This window comes from Ranitomeya variabilis, chromosome 3 (genome assembly GCF_051348905.1).
Source record: "Ranitomeya variabilis isolate aRanVar5 chromosome 3, aRanVar5.hap1, whole genome shotgun sequence".
Classification (NCBI taxonomy): domain Eukaryota; kingdom Metazoa; phylum Chordata; class Amphibia; order Anura; family Dendrobatidae; genus Ranitomeya; species Ranitomeya variabilis.
The window spans coordinates 371,161,247-371,181,582 of record NC_135234.1 but is presented as its reverse complement, the minus strand read 5'-3'; positions in this window follow the sequence as shown (position 1 = coordinate 371,181,582).

Genomic DNA, 20,336 nt, shown 5'->3' with positions numbered 1-20,336 from the left:
GCGTGAAAATCCCAGTAGATCAGCAGTTTCTGAAATACTCAGACCAGCCCTTCTGGCACCAACAACCATGCCACGTTCAAAGGCACTCAAATCACCTTTCTTCCCCATACTGATGCTCGGTTTGAACTGCAGGAGATTGTCTTGACCATGTCTACATGCCTAAATGCACTGAGTTGCCGCCATGTGATTGGCTGATTAGAAATTAAGTGTTAACAAGAAGTTGGACAGGTGTACCTAATAAAGTGGCCAGTGAGTGTATATATATATATATATATATAATATATATATATATATATATATATATATATTCATATATTTACATATCTGGGCAGCAGGGTGCCCCAGTGGCATTAACCTTGCTGGGGTTGTGGGTTCAAATCCACAATATCTGCAAGGAGTTAGTATGTTCTCCCCTTGTTTGTGTGGGTTTCCTTCATGTATTCTGTTTTTTTTCTCCCATTCCAAAGACATACTGATAGTGAATTTAGATTGTGAGAGGTGAGGGGGGCACTGTATCTCTAGCAGATGTTAAAATAAAAATTAAAGGGAATCGGTCACCTCGCTTTTGGCTATTAAACTGGTCCCAGTGTGGTGGAGTCGCTCTTAGTCAGTGTCTACATGACGTGTGAGTGCGCACGCTATGCGCGTCACTGTGTTCCCCTCCACTCTGCGCTCCCGCACATGCGCGGTACATGGTGCTGTACACCCAAAGTCTGTGCGCATGCTGCAGGAGCTGATCGCACGCGTGGGATTTGATACGTTATTGCCGTTGCGGGCCAATCACGGCAATCAAATGCAATGCTGTGGGCGTGCCTAATTTCCAAACTACTCTGCATGATTCATGACTGAAAAGATAAAGTCACTGCTAGTGTTGAGCGATACCGTCCGATACTTGAAAGTATCGGTATCGGAAAGTATCGGCCGATACCGGCAAAATATCGGATCCAATCCGATACCGATACCCGATACCAATACAAGTCAATGGGACTCATGTATCGGACGGTATTCCTGATGGTTCCCAGGGTCTGAAGGAGAGGAAACTCTCCTTCAGGCCCTGGGAACCATATAAATGTGTAAAAGAAAGAATTAAAATAAAAAATATCGCTATACTCACCTCTCCGACGCAGCCGGGACTTCAGCGAGGGAACCGGCAGCGTTGTTTGTTTAAAATTCGCGCTATTACTTGGTTACGTGAATTCCCGGCTTGTGATTGGTCAGGTCGGCCATGTTGCCGGGACGCGGACCAATCACAGCAAGCCGTGACGAAATTACGTCACGGCTTGCTGTGATTGGTCCGCGTCCCGGCAATATGGCCGCCCTGACCAATCACAAGCCGTGACGTCACGGGAGGCTGGACACGCGCTCATTTTAAAATGGGTGCGTGTCCAGCCTCCCGTGACGTCACGGCTTGTGATTGGTTGCGCCGCGGTCAACCAATCACAAGCCGGGAGGCTGGACGCGCTCATTTTAAAATGGGCGCGTGTCCAGCCTCCCGTGACGTCACGGCTTGTGATTGGTTGCGCCGCGGTCAACCAATCACAAGCCGGGAGGCTGGACGCGCTCATTTTAAAATGGGCGCGTGTCCAGCCTCCCGTGACGTCACGACTTGTGATTGGTTGCGCCGCGGTCAACCAATCACAAGCCGGGAGGCTGGACGCGCTCATTTTAAAATGGGCGCGTGTCCAGCCTCCCGTGACGTCACGGCTTGTGATTGGTTGCGCCGCGGTCAACCAATCACAAGCCGGGAGGCTGGACGCGCTCATTTTAAAATGGGCGCGTGTCCAGCCTCCCGTGACGTCACGACTTGTGATTGGTTGCGCCGCGGTCAACCAATCACAAGCCGGGAGGCTGGACGCGCTCATTTTAAAATGGGCGCGTGTCCAGCCTCCCGTGACGTCACGGCTTGTGATTGGTCAGGGCGGCCATATTGCCGGGACGCGGACCAATCACAGCAAGCCGTGACGTAATTTTGTCACGGCTTGCTGTGATTGGTCCGCGTCCCGGCAACGTGGCCGACCTGACCAATCACAAGCCGGGAATTCACGTAACCAAGTAATAGCGCGAATTTTAAACAAACAACGCTGCCGGTTCCCTCGCTGAAGTCCCGGCTGCGTCGGAGAGGTGAGTATAGCGATATTTTTTATTTTAATTCTCTCTTTTACACATTTTAACATTAATGTTGTTGCGATACCCGATACCCGATACCACAAGAGTATCGGAATCCCGGTATCGGAATTCCGATACAGCAAGTATCGGCCGATACCCGATACTTGCAGCATCGGAATGCTCAACACTAGTCACTGCCCCTGTGACTGAAAGAAGATGTATGTGAGGGAATCCTCTAATGATATAAAGTATTTTTTAAACTTAATGCTTGGAGATTTTCTTTGACAAAAACATGTCACTGATGCACACTGCCTCACTAACAGCACACTGGGACCAGTTTAATAGCCACAAACGAGGTGACCAATTCCCTTTAAGTTATTTTACATAGGAACATTGAAAGCTTCTTTTTTTGTCTTGATTCAATATCCAAAACAATAGTTGAAGTATTTTACGTCCTCCCTGTTTCTATTCTCTCGATAATATGCAAAGGAGAAAACACTTCAAACAATTGTATATTGCACAGCTACCAATAAGCATGCAGTTACTGATTTCATATCTGCAATTACTCCTTGCAATAAACTTAACAAATAACATTTGTCTTTAGCCATAGGGGATTTTATACCAATTCATGACATTGGTCATGGGTTGGAGAATGTTGTTGGCATTTTTCTGTCCATTGGCTATAAACCTGTTCATGCTTTATTCGATATGCAGCCTAGAACATAAATATTTAAATTTGTATACACCTTGAAATATTCTTTGAAGGTTTTGTAGTTGATTAACTTTGTGAATATGTTGCATTATTTTCCTGGTTGTATTTGTCTTTCCACAAGCTTGCAGTCAGTTACCTCCTAAAAAACATAGCTTAAGTCAATCCGGTAAGGAATAAATGCATAGAAATGGCTACAGAATCAGACTACACATGGTTTGTTTGTAGTCTGTAACCATGGAGACACATAAGAGTTTGGATTTTTACAAAGCTGTAACTCTCAAATTTAAGGAATCTGACAAAAAATATATGCCTCTTTGTAAAATCAGAGATAAATGAAATTACCATTGAGGGCTCTGCACCTATGTGTAAGTACAAAATACAGACTATTGCGTGAATCGTAAATTTGATTTTTTAACAATATACAAGTCTGTTAAAATAATCAAGAAATGTCTAAATTGCATACACAGCCCAACTATCATACTACGGTTAGTTGTACATTGAAGAGGTTAAATATAGTACGAGACCTGTTTATCATTCAGATAATCTGTAAAACCTGTTTGATTCTCTCCTCTGGGTGTGATTACACATACCCATCCTAGCTGATTCGTCTGTATTCAAGTCAGTGTGCCCAGTAAGTAGTCATCATTAGAAGACAGATTAATTAGTGATAATTACCATGAATCTATACAAGAAGAAAAAGGTTGGCGTGGGTCACACTTGATAACACCTTCTTTTTTTTCTTATTATTTGTCATGTGTTTACTCCTCTCTGGTGTACTGTACATGCCAATATGACATATATTACTACACATCTCAATAGAACATTTCTTCATACAACTTTAGTTATATGTGTACACATTATAAATTGTAATACCAGTTCTGTTAAGCCTGATGGACAATGACTGTATATAGTAATATCAACATACAGAACTGTAGACAATGTATATACCGTATGCCCTATAGATACACTCACAGTATCATAGTGCCCAGTTTCAAAGCAAAGACTGGAAATTAATTTTTTTCAACAATGATTCTACAATTTCTCACTCTTAAAGTGATATTTAGCCCCAAATCCCTGAACACTAAATTGTCATGGCCTCTCTATGTTGGCATGAACAGCCTGGGTATATAATAAAGAACTCTGGCTGGTAATCTCCAGCAGAGCGAGAAATACTTGATGTTGTTGACTAGTGAATTCATGACAACGCTTAGCATTAGCGCTTAAAGCAACAAAGTTTAATTTAACCACTTTAATTATATTATTGGATATATGGGAAGCATCAACATTCCTACCCAATTAAACGTGCAGTGTGAAAGATGACGCACCTTTTGTTAACTGTCGTAGTTGGATCTCCTAGTTGTAAAAAAGTTAAGATAGTTGTGTTTTGGACTTTTTAGATGATTAGTTTTTATGCAACTGAAAAATTAATTCCATTTACCTGAATAGGGATTGTTTCTACAGCAGGTGCACACGTCTCTGCAAGCCTCATCCGGCAATATCAAATAGTGTAATAAAATCTGTCAACTCAAGCAGATGTCCACAGACAGATTTCTGTGAGCCACACAGCTTACCATGGGCTTCTTTGTTTTGTTTTTTTTTGCTTTCCCCCCTATAAAGAGATCTGACTTTTGTTGCAAAGGTCCATGGGTTGCATCCACGGAAGTTCATGTCAGGTGGCAAGAGTTGTAGTAACTGTTGTAAAGATAATGTATGACGATTTCCTTCAAGCAGCTCGATCCAGCTACACCCAAAGATCTTAAGACTCGCGTCGACTCGTCGTCGTCACTCTTCCCAGAATGCACCATAATTATGTAAATTATCATCCTTGAGATTCAATTCCAGGTATGACGATTTCCTTCAAGCAGCTCCATGCAGCTACATCCAAAGAACTTCAGACTCGCGGCAACTCTTCACTCTTCCCAGAATGCATAGGATAAATGCAAATTACCTTCCTCAAACTTCAATTCCTGGACATACCTCAAGCTTCAATTCCAGGACAAATGAAAAACCTAGTTCAAACCCAGGTCAGGGATAATGGCGATATCATTGCCAATTTCGTAATCAGACGTTTGTTATTTAAACAACATTACTAGGTGGTACTCTTACCACCCAGTAGGTGGCAAATGCACTCCCTCTCCAGGGCAACTGGCAACAGTTTAGTCAACAAGTTCACAACCCATAGTGGGAGGAATCACTGTCCCCACCATTGTCAGCGCTAACACTAGCTTTTGACAGCATTTTCTGTGACTAGATGGACTTAAGGTTTATTCCTGCCTGTCTTGTCTCCTGCCTGCAACTGTGTTAACTCTTACTTGTATGAAGTAATACAAGAACTACTTAAACAAGCCTGTGGCTTCTGTGTTTCCTTACATCCAAGCACAAGACTCTATACAGATTGTATTTTATATTTGACAAGATTCTGAAGCCAACGTTAGTGTCTGCTGGGTCTGGAACGCCGAGTCTGCTGTGCACCGTGGATGCCAGATATCCATTTATACCTGCTGTGATGACAGTGTTTGTGACTTCTCACAACCATTTCAGGTGAGCACATTCCTTTTTTTCAGCCAGGTGTGTTACTACATGTAAACACTATTGTGCGCCCTTCTTTTTTTTCCATCCAGCATTTCTACCTCAAAATGGTGAGGTGATCTTGGTGCATTTAACTAGGACGATATCCTGAGACATAAAAATACATAAAGAAAATGGGAGACGTTTATTAGCATCCTGGATAGGACCTGTGCACAGTATATACCGTATAGGAATAAACATACTAGAAATAGGAGGAAACCAATATGGCTAAATAGAGCTGTAAGGGGCGCAATAAGTGACAAAAAGAAAGCATTTAGAGAATTAAAGGAAGTAGGTAGTGATGAGGCATTAAATAAATACAGAAAATTAAATAAATTCTGTAAAAAGCAAATCAAGGCAGCAAAGATTGAGACAGAGACTCATTGCCAGAGAGAGTAAAAATAATCCCAAAATTTTCTTTAACTACGTAAGTAGCAAGAAACTAAAAAATGATAGTGTTGGCCCCCTTAAAAATAGTCTGGGTGAAATGGTGGATGAGGATGAGGAAAAAGCCAATATGCTAAATGACTTTTTTTCATCAGTATTTACACAAGAAAATCCCATGGCAGACAATATGATCAGTGATAACAAAAATTCCCCATTAATTGTCACCTGCTTAACCCAGCAGGAAGTACGGCGGCGTGTAAAAATCACTAAAATTTACAAATCTCCGGGCCCGGATGGGATACACCCCCGAGTACTGCAGGAATTAAGTACAGTCATTAATAGACCATTATTTTTAATCTTTAAAGACTCCATAATAACAGGGTCTGTACCACAGGACTGGCGTATAGCAAATGTGGTGCCAATATTCAAAAAGGGGACAAAAACTGAACTCGGAAATTATAGGCCAGTAAGCTTAACCTCTACTGTGGGTAAAATTCTGGAGGGCATTCTAAGGGATGCTATACTGGAGTATCTGACAAAGAATAACCTCATGACTAAATATCAGCACGGGTTTACTAGGGACCGTTCCTGTCAGACAAATCTGATCAATTTCTATGAAGAGGTAAGTTCCGGACAGGACCAAGGGAATCCCAGTGGACGTAGTGTATATGGACTTTTCAAAAGCTTTTGATACGGTGCCACACAAATGGTTGATACATAAAAAGAGAATAATGGGGATAGGGGAAAAAATGTGTAAGTGGGTTAAGAGCTGGTTCAGGAATAGGAAACAAAGGGTGGTTATTAATGGAGCACACTCGGACTGGGTCGCGGTTAGCAATGGGGTACCACAGGGGTCAGTATTGGGCCCTCCTCTTTTTAACATATTTATTAATGACCTTGTAGAGGGCATACAGAGAAGAATTTCAATATTTGCAGATTAAACTAAACTCTGCAGGGTAATTAATACAGAGGAGGACAATTTTATATTACAGGATGATTTATGTAAACTAGAAGATTGGGCTGACAAATGGCAAATCAGCTTTAATGGGGATAAATTTAAGGTCATGCACTTGGGTAGAAGTAATAAGATGTATAACTATGTGCTTAATTCTAAAACTCTGGGCAAAACCATCAATGAAAAAGTCCTGGGTGTATGGGTGGATGACAAACTCACATTTAGTGGCCAGTGTCAGGCAGCTGCTACAAAGGCAAATAAAATAATGGGATGCATTAAAAGAGGCATAGAAGCTCATGAGGAGAACATAATTTTACCTCTATAAGTCACTAGTTCGACCACACTTAGAATACTGTGTACAGTTCTGGTCTCTGGTGTATAAGAAAGACCTAGCTGAACTAGAACGAGTGCAGAGAAGAGCGACCAAGGTTATTAGCGGACTGGGGGGTCTGCAATACCAAGATAGGTTATTACACTTGGGGCTATTTAGTTTGGAAAAACGAACGCTAAGGGGTGATCTTATTTTAATGTATAAATATATGAGGGGACAGTACAAAGACCTTTCTGGTAATCTTTTTAATCATAGACCTGAGACAGGGACAAGGGGGCATCCTCTACATCTGGAGGAAAGAAGGTTTAAGCATAATAACAGACGCGGGTTCTCTACTGTAAGAGCAGTGAGACTATGGAACTCTCTGCCGTATGATGTTGTAATGAGTGATTCATTAATTAAGTTTAAGAGGGGACTGGATGCCTTTCATGAAAAGTATAATGTTACATGTTATATATATTAGATTCCTTGACACGGCGTTGATCCAGGGAACTAGTCTGATTGCTGTATGTGGAGTCGGGAAGGAATTTTTTTCCCCAATGTGGAGCTTACTCTTTGCCACATGGTTTTTTTTGCCTTCCTCTGGATCAACATGTTAGGGCATGTTAGGTTAGGTTATGGGTTGAACTAGATGAACTTAAAGTCTTCCTTCAACCTTAATAACTATGTTAATATGTAAAAGGATCTTGGAAGTTATTAATTTATACATTCTGTGACGACAGTGGTTGTGACTTCTCATGACTATTTCAGCATTTTGCAAGCCTGCAAGATCTTAATAATCACAATTTGCAAGTTTTTGGACAAAATACACAGGAATTGCGAACCAGGATTGAGACTCTGGAGGAACGAGTCCTGGCACCATCCCAACCCCCAGGTTCTGGGATTCCCAAGTTACCACCTTTCCATTTTGGTGGTGAACAGGAAAAATTTAGGGGATTTATTAATCAATGCAAACTGTTTTTCTCTGCTCATGCTTCACAATTTCTCTCTGAATGATCCAAAGTGATAACCATAATCATGCTGCTCTCCAACAAATCTCTGATGTGGGCAAACCCCCTGATTGAGACTGAGGATGAATGTCTAAATAATCTTGACGCTTACATTTCAGCCATGGGGCAGGTGTTTGATGACCCAAACCGAAGTGCAACAGCTGAAGCAGCCATGTTGGCTTTGTAGCAAGGTAAGCAGCTGAATATGCCTTAGAATTCAAGCGATGGGCCCTCAATACCACTTGGGACAGTTCTGCAAAAAATTCCATTTTCCGGAAAGGGTTGTCACCCATGATTAAGGACAAACTTGCTCGTACTGCCCCTCCACGGCGTTAGGAGACTTTACTAATTACTGCATCCATACTGATGCCCGTCTTGCTGAACGCAGACAGGAGAGATGGTCCAAAATTAATCGTGCTAATCCTTTCCTGCCTTTCTTCCCAGCTAAGGAGTCTTTGAGCCAGACCACACAGGAACCAGAACCTGAACCGATGTAGGTGGACTCTTTACAGAGACGGGTGACTGACGCACGCAAGAAAATCTATGTTTCTATTGCGGTAAGTCAGGGCACTTCATTACAAGCTGCCACAGCCGTTCTCATAAGACTGCTGCAGCAGTCATACATTGTGAGTGCTGCGAAAGGGGATCTGTCAAGTCCAAACCTCAAGTTCCAGGGAGATCTGCAGCTATAGATACTGACTTCTCTGACTTAAACTCCGTTATTTCAGAGCCTGATGATTGTATAAATGCAGCAATTTTTCAAAATTTCCCAGCAGTGTCTCAGTTGAGCTATAAGAAGAACAGCTCTCATTGCTCCCTCTGCATCAAGCTCTGGGTTGACTCAGTATGGGTGTCTAGCTCTGCCATGATTGACTCAGGGGCAAGCAGCAATTTTATGGACATCTCCTTTGCTCAGAAACTTGGGATACGTGCTGTCAAAAAAGGCTACTCCTGTACAGATGGAGAATGTGGATGCTCCCTGTTAAACTCTGGACCAGTGGATCAGGAGACAGAGCCCTTGAAGGTGCTCATGGGTAAAAATCACTAAGAAAAACTGTCTTTTATGCTTATCGCTTCTCCCCATTTTCCCATCATTTTATGGCTGCCATGGCTGCAGGCTCAGAACCCTATAATTAACTGGGAGACCAAAGAGCTGCACTTCCCGGAGAAACAGAAAGGTCCAGAAGTTGCAGCTTGTGCTGTTCCTTAGGGTCCCACAACAGTCTCACAGCTACCAGCTATGTACCATGAGTATGCTGACGTATTTGACAAAAGGAACGCTGACCACCAACCCCCTCATCGTCCATACGATTGTCCAATTGAACTCTTGCCTGGAGCAGGTATACCCTTTGGTAAGATCTTTCCTTTGGCTGGGCCCAAGCTAAAGGCTTTGAAAGACTATATTGATGTGAATCTAGCCAAAGGCTTCATACACCACTCCTCGTATCCTGCAGGTGCACCCATCTTCTTTGTGAAGAAGAAAGATGGATCTCCTAGACCCTGCATAGATTACCGGGAGCTTAATAAAGTTACTATCAGAAACTGTTACCCACTGCCTTTGATCCCTGAGTTATTGGAGAGAGTACGGCATGCCAAATTTTTTTCTAAACTGGATCTCCGTGTGGCCTATAATTTAGCCCATATTAGACCTGGGGATGAATGGAAGACCGCATTCAGGTTACGCTATGGACATTTTGAATACTTAGTCATGCCTTTCAGTCTGTGTAATGCACCAGCAACTTTCCAACATTTAGTGAACGACATTTTCAGTGATCTTTTTTATACTTTCGTAGTGATTTATTTAGATGACATTTTGATTTTTTCTAACTCCACAGAGGAACATCATGGACATGTGAAAATGGTCTTAGAACGCCTATGACAGAATCATCTCTATATCAAACTTGAAAAATGCGAATTCCATCAGACCGAGATTCAATTTTTGGGGTATGTAATGTCATCATGAGGAATTTGTATGGATGAAAGTAAGACCCAAGCCATCAAGAACTGGCCAGTTCCTAAGAATGTGAAGGAAGTACAGCGTTTTATCAGGTTTGCCAATTTCTACAGGCGTTTTATTAGGAACTTTTGTGAGGTAGTGTCACCTATCATTCAACTTACCCGTGAAAGGTCTATCTTCACCTGGACTCCTCAAGTCCAAGAAGCATTTTCTCACCTGAAGAGCAAATTTACACAGCACCTATCCTAGTGCATCCCAACCCTGAACTAGCAATCATAGTAGAGGTAGATGCCTCGGACTGTGCCATCGAAGCTATACTCTCCCAGAGAACAGGTGAGAAGAATGTTTTGCATCGCTGTGCTTTTTTTTTCCAGCGGTTGTCTGCAGTAGAAAAGAACTACGACGTGGCCAATAGAGAATTGTTGGCCATCATTGCTGCCTTCAAGGAATGGAGACATCATCTTCAAAGAGCTGCACAGCAGATAGTCATCCTGACTGCCCATCGCAATCTTGAATTTATCAGATCAGCTAAGAGCCTAACTCCTCGCCAGGCTCGTTGGAGTCTGTTCTTGAATCAATTCAATTTTGTAATCTCTTACAGACCAGGATAGTGCAATGGAAAGGCAGATGCACTCTCTAGGATCCATTCAACTGAGACCTTTCCACTCACTACTTCTAAGACTATTCCTCCTGATTCCAGGTTCCTCGGAGTGATTCATAATCAAGATCTACTTAATGACATCAAGGAGGCATACCATTCAGATTCCTTTTTTGCACAACCCCCTAGGGACGTAAGTCTTGTTTATAAGAATGGTGTGTGGTTTCAGGGGCAACGCCTGTATATACCTGAAACAGTCAGATTGAGAGTACTGCAACTCGTCCACGGCTCTAAGATAGCGGGACATAGAGGAGTTCTAAAAACTCAAGAATTTCTTTCTCGTTTCTTTTGGTGGCCCACCTACAGAAGACATGTTCTAAATTATGTCATTTCATGCGAAGTGTGTGCGAGATGCAAGACACCACGTTCTTCTTCGACGGGTCTATTACAACCCCTACCCACCCCATCCCGTCCATGGGGATCCATTTCCATGAATTTCATTGTGGAGTTGCCAACCTCGCAAGAGAAAAACACCATTTTGGTGGTGGTGGATCGTTTTACAAAGGCAGCTCTCTTTATGTTAGGAGTCGAGTTCCTGCCGCTGCACAGGGGGAATCTCGAGTCATGTCTGCTGCGGTCTCCCATTCTGCTTTAGCCACAGTGGAGCCTGCTCAGTGGAGACGTTGGTCCCAGCGTCTCGCTTAGCCTGATACTGTGCAAAGAGTTACTGCTGCCTTTCCAGGTTCAGCCATTGTAGCCAGTACTGGTCAGCGGCGAGCAGACGTCTCTGGGACTAAGTCCTGCTTTTCCCCTTCTGAGCATGCCCAGGGTAAGACCTCTCATTGGAGGTCAGAGGTCACATACTCAGGTACTGCAGCAGCTACTATTGGTCCTCTAGGAAGGTCCTGAAGTTGCTCAGGTACTCCCATTGGTCCTCTAGGAAGGTCCTGAAGTTGCTGCAGCTATAAAAGGTTTGCATGGCCACACGGCCATGCGCTAGTATCAAACCAAAGTCTATGAGCTCAGCGCCAGTGTGGTCATGTCTGGATGTGGTTAGGGTTTGGCTGAAATAAGCCCCTTGAATACCGGCACCTCTGGTGAGGAGTTTGTATGTGTGTATTCAGGGCCTTAGCTGAAATAAGCCGCTAGAATACCGGCACCTCCGGTGAGGAGTTGTTTGCCTGTTTCTCTGACTGCATGACCACAGTTTTGCTCTGTTTGGTAGCTGTGTACCTCTGTGAGGTTAACAGGGCACAGCATCTTGTTTCTAGCAAATCTGTGGAGTTAACAGTGTTTGCTCATACCGCCATATAGCGCCATTTGCCAGCAGCAGGTTCCACTCCTGCACGGTGGACCCAGAGTTGCGAACGCACCTATTAATACATATATATACTCAGTGCATTCCACCAACCCTAACACTTTATTTCCTGTAGCATCTTACCCACTGCTAAATAGACCTCAGATTTAATCATTCAAAATGTGTTTCGCTTGCACGGAGTACCGGATGAGGTCATTTTTGATAAGCGGTGCAATTCACTTCAAAATTTTGTCAGAATTTCTGTGCCGCATTGGATATTAAAGTAAACATTTCTTCTGCCTTTCATCCTCAGACTAATGGTCAGACAGAACGGACCAACCAGACCCTGGAGCAGTATCTCCACTGCTTTATCTGCCACCTACAGGATGATTGGGTGGATTTACTTCCTTTGGCTGAGCTTTCTTATAATAACTCTCAGAGCGCTTCCACTAAGCAGTCTCCTTTTTATGCTAACCTAGGCTATCATCCTAACATACTTCCTCGATTTCCTATAGATACGCCTTTACCTGCTGTGACCGACAGAATCACTTCCCTACAACGGGATGGTGATCTTCTAAAAGAGAATCTGTAATCGGCTCAGGAGAGGTATAAGAGAGCAGCTGATAAGTTTCGTAAACCCGCACCAGCCTTCAAGGTAGGAGACCTAGTCTGGCTGTTTACTAAGAACCTTAAGTTAAGGATTCCATCATCCAAATTGGGACATAACTACATTGGTGGCTACAGGATCAGTAAGATTGTAAGTGCTGTGGCTTGTCGTCTTCGTCTGCCCAGAACCATGAGAATTCACCGTTTTCACGTTTCCCTACTAAAGGTGGCAATACCTAATATGTTTCCTGGACGTTCTCCTCATCCTGATCCAGTGTTGATTGATGGTCAAGAGGAATTTGTGGTGGAAAATATTCTGGATTCCAGGTTGCATTGAAATCAGCTAAAATACCTGATTAAGTGGTAAGGATACTCAGTTGAAGACAACTCATGGGAACTGGTTAATAACATTAATGCTCCTCGCTTACTTTGCCAGTTCCATCAGAGGTACCTAGATAAGCCGGGTCTGGGGTCATCCATAGGCTGTCCCTAAGGAGGGAGTAGTGTAAGGTTTTTAGTCAATTTGGCATAGCTGTTATTTTCAATAGAACCTAGTTTTTCCTGTCAGCCATTTTGCTTTTTGCCCTGCTGTATCTACCTTGCCCTTATCCAGCATGGAGTTCTCAGTTTCTATGTTTCCGCCCTGTTCTCTGCCATTTGCCCTTTTAAGCAGCATCAGCTGTTTAATCAGTGCTTCAGAATCAAGTCTGCAGTTTACCTGTCATCTTGCTCCTGGAAGTCTTGGACTTGTTATCCTAACCACCTTCTACTTAGGATCCTTGGACATGTGTGGACTCAGGAATCCCTCAGCTTACCATCAACATTGGCAAGGGAAGTAGAGAGAGAGACTTAAAGGGAACCTGTCACCTGAATTTGGCGGCACCGGTTTTCGGTCTGATGGGCGGTGTTTTCGGGTGTTTGATTCACCCTTTCCTTTCCCGCTGACTGCATGGTGGCCGCAATATTGGCTTGAAGTTCATTCTCTGTCCTCCGTAGTACATGCCTGGGCACTGCAATCTTGCCCTGCGCACGTGCAGTATGCTTTGCCCAACTGCGGGCAAAGCCAAAAAGCATTAGTGCGCATGCGCAGGCGCACTATGTCCTGGAACACAGTGAAATACTTCTGGGACATAGTGCGCCGGCGCATGCGCACTAACGCTTTTCAGCTTTGCCCGCAGTTGGGCAAAGCATACTGCGTGTGCACAAGGCAAGATTGCCTTGCGCAGGCGTGTACTACAGAGGACAGAGAATGAACTTCAAGCCAATATTGCAGCCACCATGCAGCCAGCGGGAAAGGAAAGGGTGAATCAAACACCCAAAAACACCGCCCATCAGACCGAAAACTGGTCCCACCAAATTCAGGTGACAGGTTCCCTTTAACCTATTTCTGTGACTAGATGAACTTAAGGTTTATTCCTGCCTGTCGTGTCTCCTGCCCGCCACTGTGTTAACCCTTACTTGTATGAATTAATACAAGAACTACTTAAACAAGCCTGTGTCTTCTGTGTTTCCTCGCACCCAAGCATATGACTCTATACAGATTGTATTTTATATTTGACAGAATCCAAGTTTGGAGAGTACCATTTATGACAGTGAATGTATGTATCTCTGTCAATAATGCGCTGAGTGGCATCTATATTTTGATACAGCATGCTGTTAAAAGAATTACAAAGGGGAAATACAAAAACCTTAAACTTTAGAAATACTAAGTTCACTCAATTAAGGGAAGAGCTTATTCTTTTAGACTGGGATCATCTCCTCATAAATGGGCACACTAAAGATAAATGAGAAATATTAAAGATAGAATTTGTTTTTAAAGATTACTAAAATCCCACATAAAGTTTGTACCCTCTGGTGACAAAATGTTGAGGAATAAAAAGAATGGTTAAATATGGCAATATTAACCCCTTCACCCCCAAAGGTGGTTTGCACGTTCATGACCGGGCCAATTTTTACAATTCTGACCACTGTCCCTTTATGAGGTTATAACTCTGGAACGCTTCAACGGATCTTGGCGACTCTGACATTGTTTTCTCGTGACCGTGACATATTGTACTTCATGATAGTGGTAAAATTTCTTCGATATAACTTGCGTTTATTTGTGAAAAAAATGAATATTTGGCGAAAATTTTGAAAATTTCGCAATTTTCCAACTTTGAATTTTTATGCCCTTAAATCACAGACATATGTCACGCAAAATACTTAATAAGTAACATTTCCCACATGTCTACTTTACATCAGCACAATTTTGGAACCAAATTTTTTTTTTGTGACGGAGTTATAAGGGTTAAAAGTTGACCAGCAATTTCTCATTTTTACAACACCATTTTTTTTTAGGGACCACATCTCATTTGAAGTCATTTTGAGGGGTCTATATGATAGAAAATACCCAAGTGTGACACCATTCTAAAAACTGCACCCCTTAAGGTACTCAAAACCACTTTCAAGAAGTTTATTAACCCTTCAGGTGTTTCACAGGAATTTTTGGAATGTTTAAATAAAAATGAACATTTAACTTTTTTTCACACAAAATTTATTTCAGCTCCAATTTGTTTTATTTTACCAAGGGTAACACTAGAAAATAGACCCCAAAATTTGTTGTACAATTTGTCCTGAGTACGCTGATACCCCATATGTGGGGGTAAACCACTGTTTGGGCGCATGGCAGAGCTCGGAAGGAAAGGAGCGCCATTTGACTTTTCAATGCAAAATTGACTGGAATTGAGATGGGACGCCATGTTGCATTTGGAGAGCCCCTGATGTGCCTAAACATTGAAACCCCCCACAAGTGACACCATTTTGGAAAGTAGACCCCCTAAGGAACTTATCTAGATGTGTGGTGAGCACTTTGACCCAACAAGTGCTTCACAGAAGTTTATAATGCAGAGCCGTAAAAATAAAAAATCATATTTTTTCACAAAAATGATATTTTCGCCCACAATTTTTTATTTTCCCAAGGGTAAGAGAAGAAATTGGACCCCAAAAATTGTTGTGCAATTTGTCCTGAGTACGCTGATACCCCATATGTGGGTGTAAACCATTGTTTGGGCGCAGGGCAGAGCTTGGAAGGGAAGGAGCGCCATTTGACTTTTCAATGCAAAATTGACTGGAATTGAGATGGGACGTCATGTTGCATTTGGAGAGCCCCTGATGTGCCTAAACATTGAAACCCCCCACAAGTGACACCATTTTGGAAAGTAGACCCCCTAAGGAACTTATCTAGATGTGTTTTGAGAGCTTTGAACCCCCAAGTGTTTCACTACAGTTTATAACGCAGAGCCGTGAAAATAAAAATTCTTTTTTTTTTCACAAAAATGATTTTTTAGCCCCCAGTTTTGTATTTTCACAAGGGTATCAGGATAAATTGGACCCCAAAAGTTATTATCCAATTTGTCATGAGTACGCTGATACCCCATATGTGGGGGGGAACCACTGTTTGGGCGCATGACAGAGCTTGGAATGGAAGGAGCGCCATTTGGAATGCAGACTTAAATGGATTGGTCTGAAGGCGTTACGTTGCATTTGCAGAGCCCCTGATGTACCCAAACAGTACAAACCCCCCACAGGTGACCCCATATTGGAAACTAGACCCCCCAAGGAACTTATCTAGATGTGTTGTGAGAACTTTGAACTCCCAAGTGTTTCACTACAGTTTATAACGCAGAGCCGTGAAAATAAAAACTCTTTTTTTTTCAAAAAAATGATTTTTTAGCCCCCAGTTTTGTATTTTCACAAGGGTATCAGGATAAATTGGACCCCAAAAGTTGTTGTCCAATTTGTCCTGAGTACGCTGATACCCGATATGTGGTGGGGAACCACTGTTTGGGCGCATGACAGAGCTCGGAAGGGAAGGAGCGCCATTTGGAATGCAGACTTAAATGGATTGGTCTGCAGACGTCACGTTGCATTTGCAGAGCCCCTGATGTACCCAAACAGTACAAACAGCCCACAAGTGACCCCATATTGGAAACTAGACCCCCCAAGGAACTTATCTAGATGTGTTGTGAGAACTTTGAACCCCCAAGTGTTTCACTACAGTTTACAACGCAGAGCCGTGAAAATAAAAAATCTTTTTTTTCCCACAAAACTTATTTTTTGGCCCCCAGTTTTGTATTTTCCCAAGGGTAGCAGGAGAAATTGGACCCCAAAAGATGATGCCAATTTGTCCTGAGTACGCTGATACCCCATATGTTGGGGTAAACCCCTGTTTGGGCACACGGGAGAGCTCTGAAGGGAAGGAGCACTGTTTTCCTTTTTCAACGCAGAATTGGCTGGAATTCAGATCGGATGCCATGTCCCGGTTGGAGAGCCCCTGATGTGCCTAACCAGTGGAAACCCCCAATTATAACTGAAACCCTAATCCAAACACACCCCTTACCCTAATCCCAACAGTAACCCTAACCACTCCTCTAACCCAGACACACCCAACCCTATTCCCAACCTGGAAATGTAATCCAAACCCTAACCCTATCTTTAGCCCCAACCCTAACTGTAGCCCCAACCCTAGCCCCAACCCTAGCCCTAACCCTAGCCCTAACCCTAGCAATAACCCTAGCCCTATCACTAGCCCTAACACTAGCCGTAACACTAGCCCTAACCCTAGCCCCAACCCTAGCCCTATCCCTAGCCCTAGCCCCAACCCTAGCCCTAACCCTAGCCCTAACCCTAGCCCCAACCCTAACCCTAGCCCTAACCCTAGCCCCAACCCTAGCCCTAACCCTAGCCCCAACCCTAGCCCTAACCCTAACCCTAACCCTAGCCCTAACTCTAGTCCTAACTCTAGCCCTAACCCTAATGGGAAAATGGAAATAAATACATTTTTTAATTTTTTTAATTTTCCCTAACTAAGGGGGTGATAAAGGGGGGTTTGATTTACATTTATAGCGGTTTTTTTAGCGGATTTTTATGATTGGCAGCCGTCACACACTGAAAAACGCTTTTCATTGCAAAAAATATTTTTTGCGTTACCACATTTTGAGAGCTATAATTTTTCCATATTTGAGTCCACAGAGTCATGTGAGATCTTGTTTTTTGCGGGACGAGTTGACGTTTTTATTTGTAACATTTTCGGACACGTGACATTTTTTGATCGCTTTTTATTCAGATTTTTGTGAGGCAGAGTGATCAAAAACCAGCTATTCATGAATTTCTTTTGGGGGAGGCGTTTATACCGTTCCGCGTTTGGTAAAATTGATAAAGCAGTTTTATTCGTCGGGTCAGTATGATTACAGCGATATCTCATTTATGTCATTTTTTTATGTTTTGGCGCTTTTATACGATAAAAACTATTTTATAGAAAAAATAATTATTTTGGTATTGCTTTATTCTCAGGACTATAACTTTTTTATTTTTTTGCTAATGATGCTGTATGGCAGCTCGTTTTTTGCGGGACAAGATGACGTTTTCAGCGGTACCATGTTTATTTATATCAGTCTTTTTGATCGCGTGTTATTCCACTTTTTGTTTGGCGGTATGATAATAAAGCGTTGTTTTTTGCCTCGTTTTTTTTTTTTTCTTACGGTGTTTACTGAAGGGGTTAACTAGTGGGGCAGTTTTATAGGTTGGGTCGTTACGGACGCGGCGATACTAAATATGTGTACTTTTATTGTTTTTTTTTTTTATTTAGCTAAAGAAATGTATTTATGGGAATAATAAATATGTTTTTTTTAAAATTTATTTAGGATTTTTTTTTTTTTTTTTTTTACACACGTGGAGAATTTTTTTTTAACTTTTTTACTTTGTCCCAGGGGGGGACATCACAGATCGTTGATCTGACAGTGTGCACAGCACTCTGTTAGATCTGCGATCTGCTGTGCAGGGCTGCAGGCTTACCAGCGTCTGCTCTGAGCAGGCACTCGGTAAGCCACCTCCCTCCCTGCAGGACCCGGATGCCGCGGCCATCTTGAATCCGGGACCTGCGACGAGGAGGGAGGTAGGAGACCCTCGGAGCAACGCGATCACATCGCGTTGCTCCGGGGGTCTCAGGGAAGCCCACAGGGAGCCCCCTCCCTGCGCGATGCTTCCCTATACCGCCGGTACACCGCGATCATGTTTGATCGCGGTGTGCCGGGGGTTAATGTGCCGGGGGCGGTCCATGACCCCTCCTGGCACATAGTGCCGGATGTCAGCTGCGATATGCAGCTGACACCCGGCCGCGATCGGCCGCGCTCCCCCCGTGAGCGCGGCCGATCGCGTATGACGTACTATCCCGTTGGTGGTCATACAGGCCCACCCCACCTCGACGGGATAGTACGTCAGATGTCAGAAAGGGGTTAAGTATAATAAGACCTGGATAAAGAATTCACAAAAATTTAATAAACATATTAATACCAAAAGAAAAATTCTGATGTTGTTGGTCCCCTACAAGATGTCCAAAGTAATATAGTTGTAGATGACAAAGAGAAGGATGAGATATTAAACATGCACTTTTCATTCGTGTTCACCAATGGACTGTCTTTGCCAAGTAACATTTAGCAAGGCAATAATAAGGTTCATCATCCAATATAACTAAATTAACACAAGTTGAATTATGACTGCATCTGAACAAATTAAGTATTGACTAAGCCACCAGGCCAGATATCATTCATCCATGGATATTGAGGGAGTTGCGCTCAGTAACTGACTGCTGTATCTCATCTTCCTAGATTGTGAAGATGGAGCCAGGCAACATTTTGGAAAGCATTATAAGAAATGACCTACAAAAATATATTGCAGAGAATAATATATTAACTAGTAACCAGCATGAATTTATGAAATATATGTCTTGTCTAACCAACATGTTGGGTTTCAATGATGAGGTAAGTGCAAATCTGGATATTGGTCATGTGTCTGATGTGATATTTCTGAGCCTGCCCGAAGAGACTGTGAAAAGACTGACCCAAGGGTTTGTTTAAGAGGTCACCCTGGATGTAAATTATTCCTCTCATCACTGACTTTGTCAGTGTCTGTGTCCTGTGGCATTGTCGATTTTGTCGAGTCGGCCTACCTTGACTCCGATTCCGCTGGTAACCTCATTCAACAGGCCATAGTGGAATAATATCAGATTCTGATCCAACGTCTTCCTGATCCATTGGTGTTTTCTTCTGTGGATGTTAGACCATTTCTGAAACTATCCTATTCATGACCAAACCTGTAGTACTCTGTGTAGGAATGATACACTTGGAGAAGGGTAATCTCTGTGTGCTGTCAGGCATGTCTCACCCTCTGCTTCTAGGTCTGCGATGGCTGAGAAAACTTGACTCAGTCTTGAACTGGAGATCCAGAGATGTACTCTGTTGGGGTCAGGAGTGCCACGAGAGATGTTCAGTTCCCATTTGTCGTGCTCGACCTCCGGCTTCTCCATCTAATTCACCTGGCTTGCTTGCTGCATAATGGATGAACGCTGAAGTCTTTGATAAAATGGAGGCTGAGGCTATACCACCTTAAAGGCCGTATGACTGTCCTATCGACCTTCTACCTGGAGCTTCCCCTCTTCCTCACCAAATCTATCCCCTATCGCAGGCTGAGACTTGGGCCATGTCCGAGTATATTAAAGAGAATCTTGCCAGGGGATTTGTCTTGAAATCTTCCTCCTCAGCTGGAGCAGGATTCTATTTTGTGAAGAAAAAGAATGGTCCTCTGCGACTCTGTATTGATTACAGGGGTCTCAACCAAATTAATGTCAAGAATAAATATCCTATGCCTCTTATCTCTGCATTGTCCAATCGACTTAAAAGGTTCCAGGATTTTCACAAAGCTCGACCTTCGTGGCGCATACAACCTGATCCGAATAATTCAAGGAGATGAAGGGAAGATGGCCTTCAATACCCGATATAGCCATTATGAATATCA